This window comes from Giraffa tippelskirchi, chromosome 1 (assembly GCF_054371585.1).
Source record: "Giraffa tippelskirchi isolate mGirTip1 chromosome 1, T2T-mGirTip1v1.2.pri, whole genome shotgun sequence".
NCBI classification, from domain to species: domain Eukaryota; kingdom Metazoa; phylum Chordata; class Mammalia; order Artiodactyla; family Giraffidae; genus Giraffa; species Giraffa tippelskirchi.
Window position 1 is genome coordinate 184,688,478 of NC_137275.1, and position 18,940 is coordinate 184,707,417.

Here is an 18,940-nt window from a genome sequence, read left to right on the forward strand (position 1 = left end):
CAGTGGCATTTTTCACAGAACTAGAACAAAAAAGTTCACAATTCACATGGAAACACAAAAGACCCCGAATAGCCAAGGAGGTCTTGAGAAAGAAGAATGGAGCTGGAAGAATCCACCTTCCTGACTTCAGATTATACTACAAAGCTACAGTCATCAAGACAGTATGGTACTGGCACAAAAACAGAAATTTAGACCAATGGAACAAGATAGAAAGCCCAGAAATAAACCCATGTACCTATGGGTACCTTATTTTTGACTAAGGAGGCAAGACTATACAATGGGGCAAAGACAGCCTCTTCAATAAATGGTGCTGGGAAAACTGGACAGCTACATGTAAAAGAATGAAATTAGAACACTTTTTAACACCATACACAAAGGTAAACTCAAACTGGATTAAAGACCTAAATATAAGACCAGAAACTATAAAACTCTTAGAGGAAAACATAGGCAGAACACTCAATGACAAATTGATAAATTTATCACTTGATAAATCAAAGCAAGATCCTCTATGACCTACCTCCTAGAGTAATGGAAATAAAAACAAAAGTAAACAAGTGGGAACTGATCAAACTTAAAAGCTTTTGCACAGCAAAAGAAACTATAAGCAAGGTGAAAAGACAACCCTCAGAATGAGAGAAAATAAATAATAGCAAATGAAACAACTGACAAAGGACAAATTTCTAAAATATACAAGCAGCTCATACAACTCAATACCAGGAAAACAAACAATCCAATCAAAAAGTGAGGAAAAAGACCTAAACAGACGTTTCTCCACAGAAGACATACAGATGGCTAACAAACACATGAAAAGATGCTCAACAACACTCATTAACAGAGAAATGCAAATCAAAACCACAATGAGATATCACCTCACACCGGTCAGAATGGCCATCATCAAAAAGTCTACAAACAATGGAGAGGGTATGGAGAAAAGGGAATGCTCTTGCACTGTAGGTGTGTAGGGAATGTAAATCGATACAGCCACTATGGAAGATGGTATGGAGATTACTTAAAAAACTAGGAATAAAACCACCTTATGACCCAGCAATCCCACTCCTAGGCATATACCCTGAGGAAACCAAAATTGAAAAAGACACATGTATCCCATTGTTCATTGCAGCACTATTTACAATAGCTAGAACATGGAAGCAATCTAGATGCCCATCAGCAGATGAATGGATAAAGAAGTGGTGGTACATATACACAATGGAATATTACTCAGCCATAAAAAGGAACACATTTGGGTCAGTTCTGAAGAGGTGGATGAACCTAGAACCTATTATACAGAGTGAAGTAAGTCAGAAAGAGAAAGATAAATATCGTATTCTAACTCACATATATGGAATCTAGAAAAATGATTCTGAAGAATTTATTTACAGGACAGCAATGGAGAAACAGACATAGAGAATAGACTTATGGACATGGGGAGAGGGGACTAGAGGGTGAGATATATGGAAAGAGTAACATGGAAACTTACATTACCATATATAAAATAGATAGCCAATGGGGATTTGCTGTATGGCTCAGGAAACTCAAACAGGGGCTCTGTATCAACCTAGAGGGGAGGGAGATGGGAGGGAAGTTCAAAAGGGAGGAGAGAAATGTATATCTATGGCTGATTCATGTTGAGGTTTGACAGAAAACAACAAAATTTTATAAAGCAATTATCCTTCAATAAACAAAACAAAACAGTCAAATTGCTTGTCATCAGCTGAAGGTCATGAAAGTACTCACAGCCTGGAGATCCCCCCTTCATTAGTATCCCAGATGGTCTCATTTTACCTAGAGAGCAGGGTCTAACACGTCTTGTGTGCTGGCTTAGTTGTTTCGTGGGAAAGAAACAGGGAATGATAAGATATGACACAAAGCACCTCAAAAACAAACAAAGCACCAAAGTCGACAGCTTACTCAGAGGATAAGCAATTGAGAAAAGGTTCAAACAGATGAAGTAACTTGTCTGAGGTTCTCCAATCCACTGGTAGCTGCTAAGTCGCGTTAGTCGTGTCCGACTCTGTGCGACCCCATAGACGGCAGCCCACCAGGCTCCCCCGTCCCCGGGATTATCCAGGCAAGAATACTGGAGTGGGTTGCCATTTCATTCTCCAAAGCATGAAAGTGAAAAGTGAAAGTGAAGTCGCTCAGTTGTGTCTGACTCTTCACGACCCCATGGGCTGCAGCCTACTAAGCTCCTCCGTCCATGGGGTTTCCCAGGCAAGAGTACTGGAGTGGGGTGCCATTGCCTTCTCCACTGGTAGAGGCAGGATTTAATCCTAGGAAGTCAGTGCTCTTTCCATCCTCCTCTCTGTCTCAGGCCCCAATCCCATGCCTTCTGGAACTCAGTTCCATCCTACTCAGACAGTCTCATTTTCTAACACTCTCCAAGTCTCCTTTGAAATCTTTTTGCCTTTTCTTGGTCTTCTTTTCTTTCCTGGAATGCCTTTCTTACCTCTTCTCACCTGTCTACATCCTTCAAAACCCAAGTCAATTTTTTCTTTTGTATGAACCCCTCTCAGGGAACACTTGTCCTCACTGACCTATGGCCTCAGTCATGAGGACCAATGGACCAACACTTCCCTGTCCTTCGATGATGTCAGATATTTTAGGTCTACCCACCTCTTTGTGTCCCTCCCTCCTACAGGGCTTCACACAAGTTTGGGAACCTGGTAGATTGAATTTCAAGATGATGGGACTCCAGGACATCAGAGCTGAGATTGGCTAAAATCTCAACACTTAAGGTCTTTGATTTGCATGCCAGGAAGGGATTGGCTGAAATAAGCCTAAGGCTTTCAGGGAAGACTGGAGAACTGCACAGTTTCAAATTCTTAGTTAAATTCAATCAGTAATTATAAAAAAAAAAGTTATTGTCACTGATATTAAATTTACTGCTGTGGTGCTGTGAAGACCACCCTGAGATTTGCTCCATCCTGGTTTACACAGGGTCCTTTCCTAGGACTCTCATAGAACAAGGAAGTCTTGGGACCAGAAGGTCAGGAACCACACTAGCCACTGTGATCATCCTTGGGGAATCAAGGAGTTACAGGTCTCAAACGATGCTCATAGCAGTCTCTTTTAGCATCTGCTTAGCACCATGAAGTCGGAAGTAGTGTTATAGTAATGTCATCCCATCCACGGGAAGTTAAGGGGCCCTGAGATCACGGGGACTTATTGAGAAAACCAAGACTAGAATTTAGGTCTCCTGAGTTTGGGTTGATGCCATTGTCATAAAACAAAGGAGCAGACTGTGGGGAAAAGTGTTTCTCAGTTTCTACCTAGTCTACCCAGGGCATCTCTCCAGCCTGAGATTAATTCTCTGCTTCTGAGCCCTGGGACAGCTTTCTGTCTGGCTGACAGCCTGGTTGAAGGAAAATCCTGGAAAGGCATGGTACCTGGGGCCAGCAACTATCTCTTCACTCTCCCCATTCTCCCCATCTGGGGTCCCCAACTACACGTTCTTTAAAGCACAATAATACTCCCAAATGGGCACTTCTCTCACAACTGGTGAATTATCGGTATAATTATGTTACTGAAGTTGAGTAGAGGAAACAATTAGGCTTCTACTAGATTTTCCCAGAGAAAAAGAAAGAAAAGAGATGGGGTAAATGGAAAAAAGATAGTTCTTTGCCATCAGTTAAGCCTTGTTGAACGTGAGTCTTTCTGATCATCTGGCAGCACGTACTCTCTCTCTGGACCTCTGTCCCCCAGGTCACCTGCCCCCTACTGTGTACCACATCTTTCCTTCAAACAGCCCTGGCATGCTCCACATCGGCTTCAGCTTTCAAGTCTACTTCTTTTCAACTCTTCTGAGGCCTAAACAGCTTCCCTAATCCTTGGAGCTCTGCCTTCTTCCCTTTCTTTGAAAGTTCTCCCTCCCTGCTCCCCCCACCAACAGTCTTACCTGGTTTTCCCACACCCAGAGTCCCAGTCTGGCCTTTCTGTCATCCCACTTCCACTGTTGACCATTATGATCTTCCCCCGCATCCTCCAGGGCTGCTGCTTACACTGCATAAACATTCGTGTCCTGGTTATCTCTTTGAATCTCTCATAATGGCTTTCCCCATTCTCCAGCAAGAGTGAAGGAAAGGAAATATAGTTACACGAACTGTAAGGCAGGGGAATGGGAGAGAAAGGGTTTTGAAACAGAATGCAGGAGATTTGGATTTTAGTCCCAATTCCTCTGCACAGAAGCCATTCATTTATTTATTCATACATTCATTCACATATTCATTTAATCATCAAACATTTAATTGTGTGTTCTATGCCAGGCATCCAGCTAGGGGCTAGAGGTTGCAGAGGTGAATAAGGGATAGTTTAGCATTGTTGTTGTTCAGTCACTAAGTCACATCTGACTCTGTGACGCTGTGAACTGCAGCATGCCAGGCTTCCCTGTCCTTCACTATCTCCTGGAGTTTGCTCCGACTCATGTCCACTGAGTCTGTGATGCCATCCAACCATCTCATCCTCTGTTGCCCCTTCTCCTCCTGCCCTCAATCTTTCCCAGCATCAGGGTCTTTTCCAGTGAGTCAGCTCTTTGCTTCAGATGCGCAAATATTGGAGCTTCAGCTTCAGCATCAGTCCTTCCAATGAATATTCAGGGTTGATTCCCTTTAGGATTGACTGGTTTGATCTCCTTGCCATCCAAGGGACTCTCAAGAGTCTTCTCCAGCTCCACAATTCAATAGAAAGTACAAATTGTCTCTGGGGAGACAGACACATGAACAAGCAAATATAAGGCAACAAGGTAATGTAGTAACTGAGACAGATGGAAGGTGAAAGAGGCATGGAGGAGAGGTCCCTTTCCAGCCTCTGAGGCTAAAGGAAACTTCCCAAGGAGGAACCACTGGTCTGACTCAAACTGAGGGGAAAGAAGGAGGCAGGCATACCAGGTTGGGAAGGCCACTAAGGAAAGGCAAGGGGCTTGAAAGTGTGTGGCAGGAAGATGGTGGCTGGGTGACTGGAGATCAGCACGCATGTGGGGTTATTGGTGCTATGCCTGGGTGGAAAGTGCTCAGCAATATTTGGGACAAATAGAAAACCTTAAGAGGCCATGGTAGGAAGGTTGGAATTTATCCTATACATGAAGTAGAGCCATTTAAAAATTTTAAACAGAAGAGGTTCATGTTCTATTTTGTATTTTTTTCTAGCAGTAATTTGAGAGATGGATTTGAGGGATGCCAAGAGATAGATTCCCCGGTGGCTCCGTGGTAGAGAATCTGCCTGCAATGCAGGAGACGCAGAAAATGAAGGTTCGATCCCTCAGTCAGGAAGATCCCCTGAAAGAGAGCATGGCAATCCACTCCAATATTCTTGCCTGGAGAATTCCATGGACAGAGGAACCTGAAGGGCTACAGTCCATAGGGTTGCAAAGAGTCAGACATGACTGAAGTGACTGAGCATGCCTGCATGCATGCAAGAGATGGATTGGGAGACTGTGGTAGGAGTCCCAGGGGAGGGGAGAAAAGGGAGACACATTTGAGGTATATTTAGGAAGTAAAAGCAGCGGTAGGACTTGTCAGTTGGGTCCATGGAAGTGAAGAAGAGGGAGGCGACAACAGCTGAGACTGAGACTCTGGGAGGACCCAGAGAGGGCCATGTTTGAGGGTGAAGGGAGGGAGGGATGGGGCAGAGTCAGTGGTCATTTAGTTTGGGAAGGTTGAGTCAGGGATTTGGGGACTTCCAGGTGACAATGTCCAGCAGGCAGTTGTGTGTAAATGAATCTGATGGAGGAGTCAGAGAAGAAGTCTGGCTGGAGATAGAGATTTGAATCTCTTACGCTTAGAGCAGAGTGCCTAAGCTCACCCTGGGAGGATGTATCCACAGGGCTGTGGACACCAGCAGGAGGGAAAGAAGCCCCACCAAGAAGCTGAAGAGTCACTTGGTACCAGGACGGGGAGCCAAGGCCTGGAAACTGTTAGTTGTTTAGTCATGTCCGACTCTTTGCGAGCCCAGGACTACCAGGAGCCTGCCAGGTTCCTCTGTTCATGGAATTCTCCAGACAAGAATACTGGAGTGGGTTGCCATGCCCTCCTTCCTCTAGGGGATCTTTGTGGCTCAGGGATGGAACATGGGCTTCCCAAATTGCAGACAGAGTCTTTACCACCTGAGTCACCAGCGAAGCTCCGAAAGGGAAGTATCAAATGATAGAAGGTATATTGGTGGTGACCAGGAATTTATTATTGAGAGCTCTCTTCAGGGGACAGTGGGGGCAAAAGGGGCAAATTTTGGTTTTGGTGAATTAAGGCGTGGATAAGATGTGTAGGAATAGAGACTATGAAGATGGACCTTTTTTTTTTTTTTTACAAACTGTTGGCTGAGAAAGGGAGGAAGGAGTTTTGCCAGTAGCTCCAGGGGAATCAAAGAATCTATGACATCTCTATGAGACGTTCAACCAGACACAGGGTGCCGAATCTAATTGAAAACTCAAATCCAAGACTTCTCTGGTAGTCCTGTGGTTAAGAATCTGCCTGCCCATGCAGGGGATATGGGTTTGATCCCTGGTCTGAGAAGACTCCACAGGACACCGAGCGACTAAACCTGTGTGCCACAACTACTGAGCCCATGCTGTACAGCCCATGCTCTGCAATAAGAGAGGCCTCTGCAAGGAGAAGCCCATGCACCACAACTGGAGAGCAGCCCATGCTCACCACAACTGGAGAAAGCTGGCCCGCAGCAAGGAAGACCCAGTGCAGCCAAAAATAAATACCTAAAAAAAAAAAACACAAGAAATGGTGAGTTCAAAAAAAATTCAAATGCAGAGACTTGGTGTGAAGAGCATTTCTGTAGCCTCGCATCTTCACTGGTGAAGAGCTGACCTAACATCATATTCAATTCCACATCCATGTGACTCCACTGATATATTCTATTTAGAACTCAATGCTGGGAAACATTTGTTTCTTCTGAATAAGTAAACTCTCTTTCTTTCATCTGACAGCAAGATCTTGGGATGCATTATGTTTTCTTCTTTACTTTGCCTGCCAGGAAGCCCAGAGGCCAATTAAAGTCTAGTTATTGTGAACAGTTAATTTCTGGCTCTTCACATAAAATCTCCTCCTTTGCCTACATGGCTTCTGATTTCTCTTATACTTTGTTTTATATTCACATGCATATGAGTAGTTGAATGTTTTTTAAATGTTCAATATAAGTTTATTGAGCAAATAAAACCTGAAAATGATGATTTTCTTCATAAACTGAAGTACTTAAATTGTCATAACATGTTTTCAGCATGTAGTTTTTGACCAAATGTGGAAATGTTTCTACAGTTAAACTTCAAATGCTAGTAATTATGTAAATATGGTTTTATTTTAAGCCACTAAAAATCCTTTCTGAACAGAGGGAGGGTATAAATTACAAACAAATGGGAAGAGGTTTACCTTTTTGGATCTCAGGCTCCCCATCTGTGAAATGGTGATAATAGTTCCTATCAGCCTGACTCAGGAAATAAAGGATATAAAAACAATTTGAAAGAGGTAAGACAGTCTACAAAATCATATAAATAATAATATTTTTTTTTCTTTAGAATTTCTCATAATGTATAGCCCAAGTCCTTCACTGATTTATTGAAAATGGAGGTATTGGGAGAAGGGGGTCTTAATGACCTCTGACCTTTCTGATGCTAACAGTCTAAGGGTCCACAAGTCAGACTTATTTTTAGAGAATGATAGGATGATGACAATTTGCTTTATAGTCAGGCAAACTGTTCAGCTATGTCATTTCCCAGGTGTTTGAGGTGGGATAAGAGTATGGTAAGTGTATTAGTCAGAATTCTCCAGAGAAACAGAACCGATAGGATATATATATATGTGCGTGTGTGTGATTCTGTGTGTGTTCGTTGCTCAGTCATGTCCGACTCTTTGCGACCCCATGGACTGTAGCCCACCAGGATCCTCTGTCCATGGAATTCTTCAGGCAAGAATACTGGAGTAGGTTGCCATTCCCTACTCCAGGGGATCTTCCCGACCCAGGGATTGAACCCAGGTCTTCCGCATTGCAGGTGGATTCTTTACCATCTGAGCCACCTGGAAAGCCCAAGAATACTGGAGTGGGCAATTTATCCCTTCTCCAGGAAATCTTCCTGACCCAGGAATTGAACTGGGATCTCCTGCATTGCAGACAAATTCTTATTTGCTGTTGTTCAGTCTCCAAGTCACATCCGACTCTTTGCGACCCCATGGACTGCAGAATGCCGGGCCTCCCTGTCACTCGCTATCTCCTGGAGTTTGCCCAAGTTCATGTCCATTGAATTGGTGATGCCATCCAACCATCTCATCCTCTGTTGCCCTCTTCTCCTTTTGCCTTCAATCTTTCCCAGCATCAGGATTTTTTCCAATGAGTCAGCTGTTCGCATCAGGTGGCCAAAGTATTGAAGCTTCAGCTTTAGCATCAGTCCTTCCTATATATATAGATCTACAGAAAGAGATTTATTTTAAGTATTGGTTCATGTGGTTATGGAGGCTGAGAAGTCCCACTCTCTGCCATCTGCAAGCCTGAGGCCCAGGAAAGCTGGTCGTAAGTCCCAGTCTGAGTTTGAAGATCTGAGAACTGGGAGCGTTGATGTCTGAGGGCAGTAGAAGATAATGTCCCAGCTCAAGCAGAGAACAAGTTCACCTTTCCTCCAGCTTTTTTGTTCTAATCAAACCCTCCAAGGATTGGCTGATGCCCTCCTGTACTGGTAAGGGTGATTTTTGTTTTATTTTTTACTGGAATGTAGTTGCTTTACAATGTAGTATTAGTTTCTGCGGTACAGCAAAGTGAATCAGCCACATGAATACATGTATTCCTTCCTTCTTGGATTTCCTTTTCATTTAGGTCAGAGGGTGATCTTCTGTCTATTGATCCAAATGCTAATATCTTCTGAAAGCAGCACCACAGACACATCCAGAAACTGTGTTTTACTAGAGATCCAGGCATCCTTTAGACCAGTCAAGTTGGGCTTGAAAAATAAAATTAAGCTTTACAGGAGGGGAACAGGTGGCTGTTGCCTGTCATCTTTGTTACACCCTGGAGACTGACCTGTCTCAATGCGGATTTTTTTCAGCAGGTTTTGTGAGTGTCTTCGGACCCTGGAAACTACAAGGGTGGGTGATGCATGGAGGAGATACAGTGCTGAGGTTGATGAAGAGCAGCTGCCTGTCTGCTAGTTTGGAAGGAGCTGTTCCTGCCTTGCTGGGAGGTCTGCAGGGTTATGGAGGGAGAAGGGATGATGGATAGAAGTGGGGCTCCCTCCCTGCCATGGTCCAGTGGCAGGACCATCATTCACAACCCCTGATAGACTACCTCCTCTCCACAGGCACAGCTTTGGGGTAGGTTATGAATGAGCTACTGTAAAGACTATATTTTCTAATTACATTTTTGAGCTTGGGACATGGCTGTCCGTGGGAGGTGGGAGGTGCCTGATTCTGGAGGAGGAGGTAGAGAAATAAAGATAGGGGAGCATGTGGGAAACTTTTGTTATGTAGATGACTCTATGTAATCAGCGAAGAAAGATCAGGTTTTAGGAAAGGCTTTGGGTAAAACTGTGACTGGCCTTTGATGAACCTTTCCATATTCACTCACATATTCATTCATCAAACACTCTGAATGATTGCAATGTGCATGACACTGTACACAAGGCGTTCTCTAGACAGAACTTGTCATACTTGTGCATACAAAGCACCTGGGGATCTGGTTAAAACTAGAAGCTGATTCAGTGGGTCTGGAGTGAGGCCTGAGATTCTGCATTCCTGCTGTCAGGTCTTCCTCTGTTGCTGGTCCAGAAACACATAGATGATATATGGCTCTTACCTGGGAGGAGCTTTCAGTCCAATGAGGAAATGGGTATGTAAACAACTTGCTGCAATTAAAATAAAAGTCCAATTTTATGATAGAAAGGCCAGAACAATGCAGAAGCAGGAGAAAAGAGCCATTAATTTTGACTTGGAGGATCGGGGAAAGCTTCAGACATAGATGCTGTTTAAATTGTGCCTTGAGGGCACACTGAATTTTAATAAGTAAGGAAAGTAGGAGAGAGAGAGGGTGGGAGGGTTGTAGTGAGGATGCTTTCCAGGGCTGATGGAAGAACATTGTCGTGAACCAAATATCTGTGTCCTCCCAACATTCAATACTTCATTGGAAATGACCCTGACGCTGGGAAATATTGAAGGCAAAAGAAGGGGGTGGTCGAGGATGAGATGTTTAGATAGTATCACCGACTCAATGGACATGAATTTGAGCAGACTCCAGGAGACAGTGAAGGACAGGAAGCCTGGAGTGCTGTAGTCCATGGGGCACAAAGAGTCACATGACTTAGTGACTGAACAAAAACCCAACATTCATATGCTGGAACCTAATCCCCAATATGATGGTATGTGAAAGTGGGGCCTTTGGGAGATGATTAGGTCTTAAGAGTGGGGCCCTTATGAATTAGATGAGTGCCCTCTCATAAAAGAGACCTCCATAGAGCTCTCTCATCCCTTTTGCCATGTGAGGTCACAGAGAGAAGACTGCTGTCTATGAACCAGGAAGCAGGTCATCACCAGACTCTGAATCTGCCAGCACCTTGATCTTGGACTCCAGTCTCTAGAGCTGTGAGAGATCAAAGCCCATTGTTTAAGTGACCTGGCATGTAGTATTTTGTTATAGGAGCCCAAACAGACTGAGACATCCATGAATAGAGGCATGCTCAAGGTTAGATTAGTCCCCAGTGATGGTAGGATTGCTGAACAATTTACGTTGGATCTTTTTTTCCAATAAAAAGCTTTGTTGGGATGGGAGTGATGAGAGGGAACCTATATCAAATGCACTGCCTTGAGCTTTAAAGGGGTGGGCTGGGCATACTGGAGGTCGTCTGGGAGGCTCTCAGTCTCAGTGGGAAGAGGAGAGATGAGACTCCTGATGGGATGGAGAGAGGGGCTCTAAACCCACAACAATCTGTCGCTGCAGCTCTTATTGTTCACTCAGGAGGCAGCGAGCTCTACCTTTCCAATATTTCCATGAAAGTGTGTCCCACTGTTCTACCTTGAATATGGGCTTTGTGGGCTGGGAAGACTCTTTTGCACCTGGCAAAGTACCTTGTGCTCAGCAGGTGCTCATTAAATATTGGCTAATGACAAGCATGTAAGGAAAGTGATGAAGAGGAACTAATTCACACTGTGCCATTAGTGATTCCGTCCAACAGCCTACGGTTCCCATCCTGCAGTTTGTTGTATCTCTGTGTTTGACTTGAACATCTCTGAGGAACAAGATTGAAAGGAAGTTATCCCGCCAGACATTAAAACATCCTTTAATGGATGATGAAGTTATGCATGACTTTCCCAGGTGTGAATAGTGAATATGTGCTCATTCGTGTCTGACTCTTTGCAACATGGACTGTAGCCTGCCAGACTCCTCTGTCCATGGAATTTCTCAGGCAAGAATACTGGAGTAGGTTGCCATCCCCTTCTCCAGGGGATCTTCCCAACCCAGGGACTGATCCCCAAACTCCTATATCTTCTGCATTGGCAGGTGAATTCTTTACCTCTAGCACCACCTGGGCAACCTCAGGAGCATTTGCTTTTTGAAAGCAGAGGCCTGAAGAGATCCCTTGAGGCTTGCTTACCTCCCTGCTCCCAGTCTTAGTCTGAAGATGGATGGAAGAGTTGGCAGATGCCACAGAGACACGCTAGACTCCCATGTGAGGGAGGCGATCTGGACCATCTTAAGGGTTTCCCAAGGCCGTGCAGCTGGCTAGGGGCACACACTTCAGACACGTTGCTTATCCTGGAGCAGGCTGGCATTGCTGGCATTGCAGACCTCACAGACAGACTGCAGGACATCCTTTGTGTTCTGGGCTGGTAGACACTGAATATTGCATTTACACTAGCCTTCTTCTCAGCCTCTAAGCCACCTCCTAAGAGGTAAATAAATGAAGAGGACTTATGAATGAGGCCTTTTCACACATGCTCAGAAATTTAGGGCAATAAACTCCAACAAGCCTCCGTCCTAGGAAGTGAGCCTTATTAGCCCTGAGGAAGATCACTGAGACTCAGAGAGGTAAAGTCATAGGCCTGGGATGCAGCGAGGATGGAATGAGCTGATCTGAGCTCACAGCAATGTCCCTGAAAGCACCTCCTGTGCTCTGTCCTGTTTTGCCTGGTGATAAATGCAGACAGCTAGGGGGACACATGTCTTGGGAAGAAGGTTCGAGTCAGCCTTTAACACGTGGCCTTCATGAAGGCTGCAAGAGACAACGTTTTACAAGCACAGCAGCTCTTGTGGGAAACTGGTGAGGGTGGTGACCAGGGCTGTGTCATTCTCTCTCTCTCCTAAACCCGCCAGCATCGTCCTGCAAACCGTGCCAGCACCCTGCCTCCTTAATTCAGAGTGACTGCGTATCAACACCCTCCAGCCACACCATATCAAGGGAAGAAGGAGAAAATACTCAGGTCCAGATCTCAGCGCTAGCATGAAGTAGGGATGAAGTGAGTAATTGTGGAACAAATGGTTGGATCCAGACAGCTAGCACTCAGAATCCCAGCAGGTGATAGGACTGAAAGAACATGGACCTGGAGTCAGAATTATTTGGGATTAAATTCTGTCTCTTCTTTGTATTTGCTGTGTGACACTCTCTGAACTGGTTTATTCATCTGCAAACAGAAGGAAGGTAATGACTCCCACTTTACATGTTTGTGAAAAAACAAACAAAGAGAAACTATGGGGAAGTTTCTTTCCTTTTGCAGCCCTGGAGTCTACTCTTAATTTATTCTTGTTAATTATGTGCCTTTGGGGAAGTCACAGTTTCCACACTTGTGAAATGAGGAGCGATGTCATCCTGCTTAACTCCTTGTCTTTTGTGACGATGTGTGTGTTACGTGTGTTCTCAGTCGTGTCTGACTCTTTGGGACCCCATGGACTGTAGCCCGCCAGGCTTCTCTGTCCATGGAATTTTCCAGGCAAGAATATGGGAGTGGGTAGCCATGCCCTTCTCCGGGGGATCTTCCTGACCCAGTGATGCAACCCATGTTTCTTGCATCTTCTCCATTGGCAGGCAGATTCTTTACCACTAGAATCGTCTTGCCTCCCAGGCGTCAGGCTGGGTAATGACGAACCAGTGATGTTAGTAATGGCAATGGGAGCAGCAGCATAGCTGCTTCTATACTGACAACAGTCAGCACTTTCTGAGTGTGTCCTGGGATTAAACAAGGCATCATATGGTCAGAACTATACCTGGCACAGAAGGAGTGCTCAGGACTGTTTATACTATTACTATTTTGGCCCCAGAGGGGAATGGTGGGGAAGACAAGCTGATGCCAAATCAGGGGTCAAAACTTAAGATCAAGAATGCCCAGGCAGGAGCCCCAACTGGGACCTGTTGTCTGAACGCTTCTTCCTTTCCTTCTGGACCAGCAAGGTTGTGTAACTTGCCCAGGGTCTCAGTCCAGAGTCAAGGTCCTGATTCCTATCCCAATGTTGGCTCCCCCAAACTACTGGGTGGTCCTTCCAGTGAAGGGGCAAACTGGAATTGTTCTGGCATTCACCCATCTCTCTTCCGAATTTCGGTTAACAGTTTCTTGGTTTCTCAGCCCTGCTCTGCCCTTCAGCCTATCGCCTTTTCTCTTCTGCAAACTTCCCAACTGGAAAACCCAATCATGGCACTCCACAGCTGAAAAATTGCCCGACTCTTAAATCTGAACTCCTTAGAACAGCTCAACCCTCACCCCAGCCATAATGCATGCTCTGAACATGCAATTTCTAATACCCTGTGTTGCCTTGTGGCCCCATGCTTTTGCCAATGCAGGTCCCTCTGCTCCCCACACTCTCCCCTGTCCATCAGTTTATCCTTTAACTCAGCAAATTATATTGAGCTCCTGTTATATGCCAGATGTGGTACAGGATGCTGATGTCATAGCAGTTAGTGAGACACTGTATCTTTGGTCCCTTGGAATTGACAGTGAAGTGGTGAGAGACACAGCATAGAAAGAGAACAAAAAACCAAAATATGTACATATTTTGAATTTATGTATTTGTTTGCACATGTATGTGTATATGGGGCTTCCCAGGTGATTCAGTAGGTAAATAACCTGCCTGCCAATGCAGGAGATTTAAGAGATGTGGTTCGATCCCTGAGTCAGAAAGATCCCCTGGGGGAGGGCATGGCAACCCACTCCAGTATTCTTGCGTGGAGAATTCCATGGACAGAGGAGCCTGGCGGGCTATAGTCTACAGTGTCGCACAAAGTTGGATACAACTGAAGCGACTTAGCACGCAGCACACACATATGTGTTTATAGGTGGGAAATGCTACAAGGGAAAGTAAACAGCATAATATAATGATCCCTGGGGTGAAGGGCTGGTGGGTTTGGATTACTAACTCATCAAACTAATGTTTATTTATCTACATGCTAATCAGGGGCACCTCTTCCAGGAAGCCTTCCTGGATCAGAACCTCTTCTGTCTGTGTTCCCAGAGCAGCCTGCCCTGCCTTGCCCATGCCATGTCTGGGCACTTAACACACCAAACATATCTTACAGTTTTAGTGTCTGTCTCTGGAGGTTCTGAGTTCCCTGTGGGCAGTGGCTGTCCTCTCTTAGGGCAGTGCCTGGCCCTGAGAGAGGACAGCTGATGGCTATGAGTGAATAGACAGGCCAGAGAGTCAAGGGACTGGGGTAGGGGAGGGAGATATCAAGGAGGAGAGCTTGGTTGGCTCTTTTCAGAAGAGTGCAGTTGAAAATAAAATTGTGGAAGTCACTTGGGTATTTGTTTATAAATGACAAAGGCGGTCAGGAGCTTTTGATGAGCTCCTCATTCATCCTGCCCCCATCACCTTCCTGTCATTTTCCAGTTATTTAGAACCAACCGGCCAGATAGCCCTTAACCAAGCAATATACATGTTAATGTGGAGAGCAGAGGCTGAGATTGAAGTAGCAGGCAAAGCACATTATTCAAAGGGAAGACGAGAAAGAAAAGAAATGAATGGGCTGGAGGCTGGGGGCAGATGTTGCCTTCATTGAAAGTCACCACCAGCTTTGTCTCCCTAGGGCCTGACACCCTGCTGTGCCCTCCACCCCTCTCCTTGCTGCCCAGCCTCTTCCCTCCAACACTCTTTTCCCAACAGAACACCTTCAGTTTATTTTTAGTCCTTTCCAGAAGGCCCTTGGCAATTTCACTTTAATTAGAATTGTACCCGAGTACTCCAGAGCTACTGATGGAATGATTTCGTCTCATCTCGCTGGCATTGTGTAGGGGGTGGCCAAAACTGCTTTCAGAGAAGTGGAAAATTTATCATTTATTTATTTCTCTTGGCCAATTAGCATCAGTCCAAGGAGGCATGTGAGAAAGAACACTGGAGGTGGCAGGAGGAGGGGGCGTGAGCTGACACCTTCACCTATGGGCTGAGCCATTTCCTTCACTCATGTAATGGGGTCCTCATGCCTGCCAGCCTTCCTCCTGGGTTACTGTGAGGAGCAAATGAGTCCAGGAGAAACAGTGATATTATGAAATGAGGTGCAGTGGAAGCACTGCGTGTCAATTACTGAAGCACGTGCAGAGAGAGGGGAGGAAGGGGAGGAGAGGCAAGAAAAGGAGTCAGATTCCTAGGTTCTTGAGCACTGCTGCTTCCACCCTTCTCTCTTGGGTAGTGAAGGTGACATCATTTGGGCCTTTGCAGCCACTTCCTCTGGATGGAGTTTTTAGGATGGATAGAAATGATTGGAAAATTTTATGTGTGTTTTGTGTATGTGTGTACATATTTTTTGTTTTGTTTTCAGATGAGTGACTCAGGAGACCCTCCAGTGTACTCTGGAGGATCAGGGACGCTTTTGGTTCCAGGCTGCAACTCTGTGAGCCATGGACACAACATTGGAGGTACCTGACGGGTGGGCTCTGGTGGGCTTCCCAGAGTCTGCCCAGGCTCAGCCAAGGTGTCAAGGTGTGTGGCAAGGGCACCACAACCCTCCTGGCAGCATATCCAGACAGACAATTGCTCCCAGAAGTGAACACACACAACTACTCTGATGTAACTCTGCACACACCTCCATGGGCACATACTCACCCATGCATGCTAAAAATGTACAGAGCTTTGACATAGGAACCATATCAGTCATAGCAGGTTGGGCTATTCTGCCTGTATTCTGTATTAGTCATCACAGGTTAGGTTAGCCTGCCAAACCAAAGAATCTCAACTACCTCAGTGACTTAAAACAACCAGAATCTGCTTCTATCTTTTGCAAATTTATTGTGGATCTGGGTGATTCTCCAGGGCAGCTTCCCTCCAGATGTTGGCTCGGTCAACATCCTTACCTTACGGCACCTCTGCGTCAACACGTGATTGCCATGGCAAGATTGGAGGTGAGAAACAGCCACTAAATGCTTTGGCACCAAAGTGACACACTATCATTTCTGATGGAAGGAGAGCCAGGACTGATGATTATCAGTTACATTTTCTGCTTTCACTTGCCCCAGTCCTCAGGTTCCTTCTCTGTCTTTGCTTCCTCCTTTCAGTGAGGAAGATAAGCCGGTTGACTTCCTGCTCAGATGTTCTGTTGTAAAATGTGCCCAACAGTCTTGTACTTCTCTTTAGCTTGCTGCCTTAGTGCTCTGGATCAAGTCCCTTTTTTGATATTCTCATATTATGAGAAATATCTGAGGGGTGTCCCAGAGCATCTCTCTTGTAGAGCTGGTTGATGCATTTCTAAAGAATGAAGTGTATCCACCTCCATTTAGTGTCTGAGGTTTTCTAATTTTAGTCCCAAATTAGTTTTCCTGGATCATCTGTTACTTCAACTCCAGTCCAAATGGACAACTTACTGTTCCTTAGATATAATCTTGGCCTTCATCTTACACTACCTTTCTCCTTCTCTATTCTTCTCTAGCCACATTGGTCTTAAATTTTTTTCTCGAACATGCTGAGCTTGTTCTTGTCTCAGGGCCTTTGCACTTACTGTTTACCTTGTCTTGCTTTGCCTCAGCCCAGCTCTATTGCGTCACTCTCTTCTCAGTCTTTTTTACTCTTATCTGGAGTATGTCCCTTCCAGTTATCCTAACATATTGTCTTCATCTACTTATCGCTGTCAGAAATCGTTTTGTGCTCTTAACATTTATGTTGATTGTCTGCCTATCCCAATTAAAATGTAAGCTCCTTGATGTAGTCACCTTGTCTATCTTCTTCTCTCCCGTGATATGAGAATAGTGGTTGGCACATAATGTTGCTGTTCAGTCGCTCAGTAGTGTCCGACTCTTTGTGACCTCATGGACTGCAGCATGCCAGGCTTCCCTGTCCTTCACCACCTCCCAGAGCTTGCTCAGACTCATGTCCATTGAGTCAGTGATGCCATCCAACCATTTCATTCTCTGTCATCCTGTTCTCCTCCTGCTTTCAATCTTTCTGAATGTCAGGGTCTTTTCTAATAACATATACCTATACAAATACAGCATAAAGATGGCTTTATTTTACATCTTATTTGACAGTGCTTCCCTTAATTGAATATGTCAAATAAGTCTAATTATTTTAATATTGCTCTTTCATAAGGAGAGAGACCAAACCTTTTGAGATATCTCAGGACACTCTGGAAAAATCCCCAAGTTAGTTAAAGGTCAAAAAGACTTCATTAAAAATTTTATTTGAGGAAGTTTACCAAAAAATATAAAAAGTTATGGACACTTGAATAAAAGGATCACAGATCATTATGAAATACTGCTCAATTATCTACTGAACCAAAGAAACAATTTTAAAACAAATACAGGTCACAAAATTGTGAGCAAAACTTCGCTCTTTTTTAATATTGAAAAGAAGATTGTTTTCTTAAGTTATTAAAGGACTGATTAAGAGAAAATTGTAACACAGGAAATTATGTTGATAAAACACAAAATCTTTGCTTTCTAGGCAGATTATTTAAAAGGTAAAGAAAAAGATTTCACAATCTGTTATCAAAGCAGATAAAAAGCCCAATAAAACTTGGTCCTTTCATAGAGATAGCCAATTCTAATTTTATACCAGTGTACTTTTGATATTAAAACTCAATCTTTAACTTAAATTTATTCCAATCTTAGCCAGCTTGACCATGCATAAAATTTCTTCCCAAGATTACTGGAGTGGGTTGCCATTTCCTTCTTCAGGGGATCTTCCCTACCTGGGATCGAACCCAGGTCTCCTGCATTGCAGGCAGACGCTTTACCCTCTGAGCCATCAGGGAAACCCTCTTTTTCCATGAAACTCCTAAAATGTTTTTCCTATTTTCCCCCTCTTCTTCATTCTAGACCAATTAATCATTCTATTTTCCTTACCTACTTTTCAAACAGAGTTGTTTCCTTTCATCTTTATTATTATTACACAGCTTTAAAAATTAAAATTCCTAGCCCTTCAACTTCTTAATTAAAATTCTCAACCCTTAGAACCCTTAATTCCTAGTAAGGAATTACCTAGGAGGTAAGCAATAGTGGACTGTCTTTTATACTAGAATTCTGTGTATTGCCAGACTTATAAATATATTTCATAATTTCTGGAAGTACATTCTTCCTCATCATAAATTTTTAAATGTGGCACCAAACATGTTTATTAACCAAATATCTTAAATTTCTCAGTGGTAAGAAGCTGTGTATAAGACTATGTTCACTAATTAAAGTTTCAGTATTTTATCTGTAAATGATCTAGATATTCAATGGCTATCAGTTATTTGATTAAGCTTAGCAAAACTCTAACATTTCAAGTTACCAAAAATATTTGGGGAAACGACTTAAATAGACATGCCCTAGAACATAATTATTGCTGCAAGTTCACCTAGAAATGTTTATTCCACTTACATATATTTAATTCACTTGCTCTCAACAACTATATTTACAATACTCATGAAAATTTTATCATACCAAGTTATTGTTCTAGTTGACAGATTTCATCTAACAGAAATAACACAAACTTATTTGACTAGTAAACCAAGCAGAATAAAACTGCATTTCTGTATTATTTTAAATGCTGATAACCCTGAAAATATAACTAA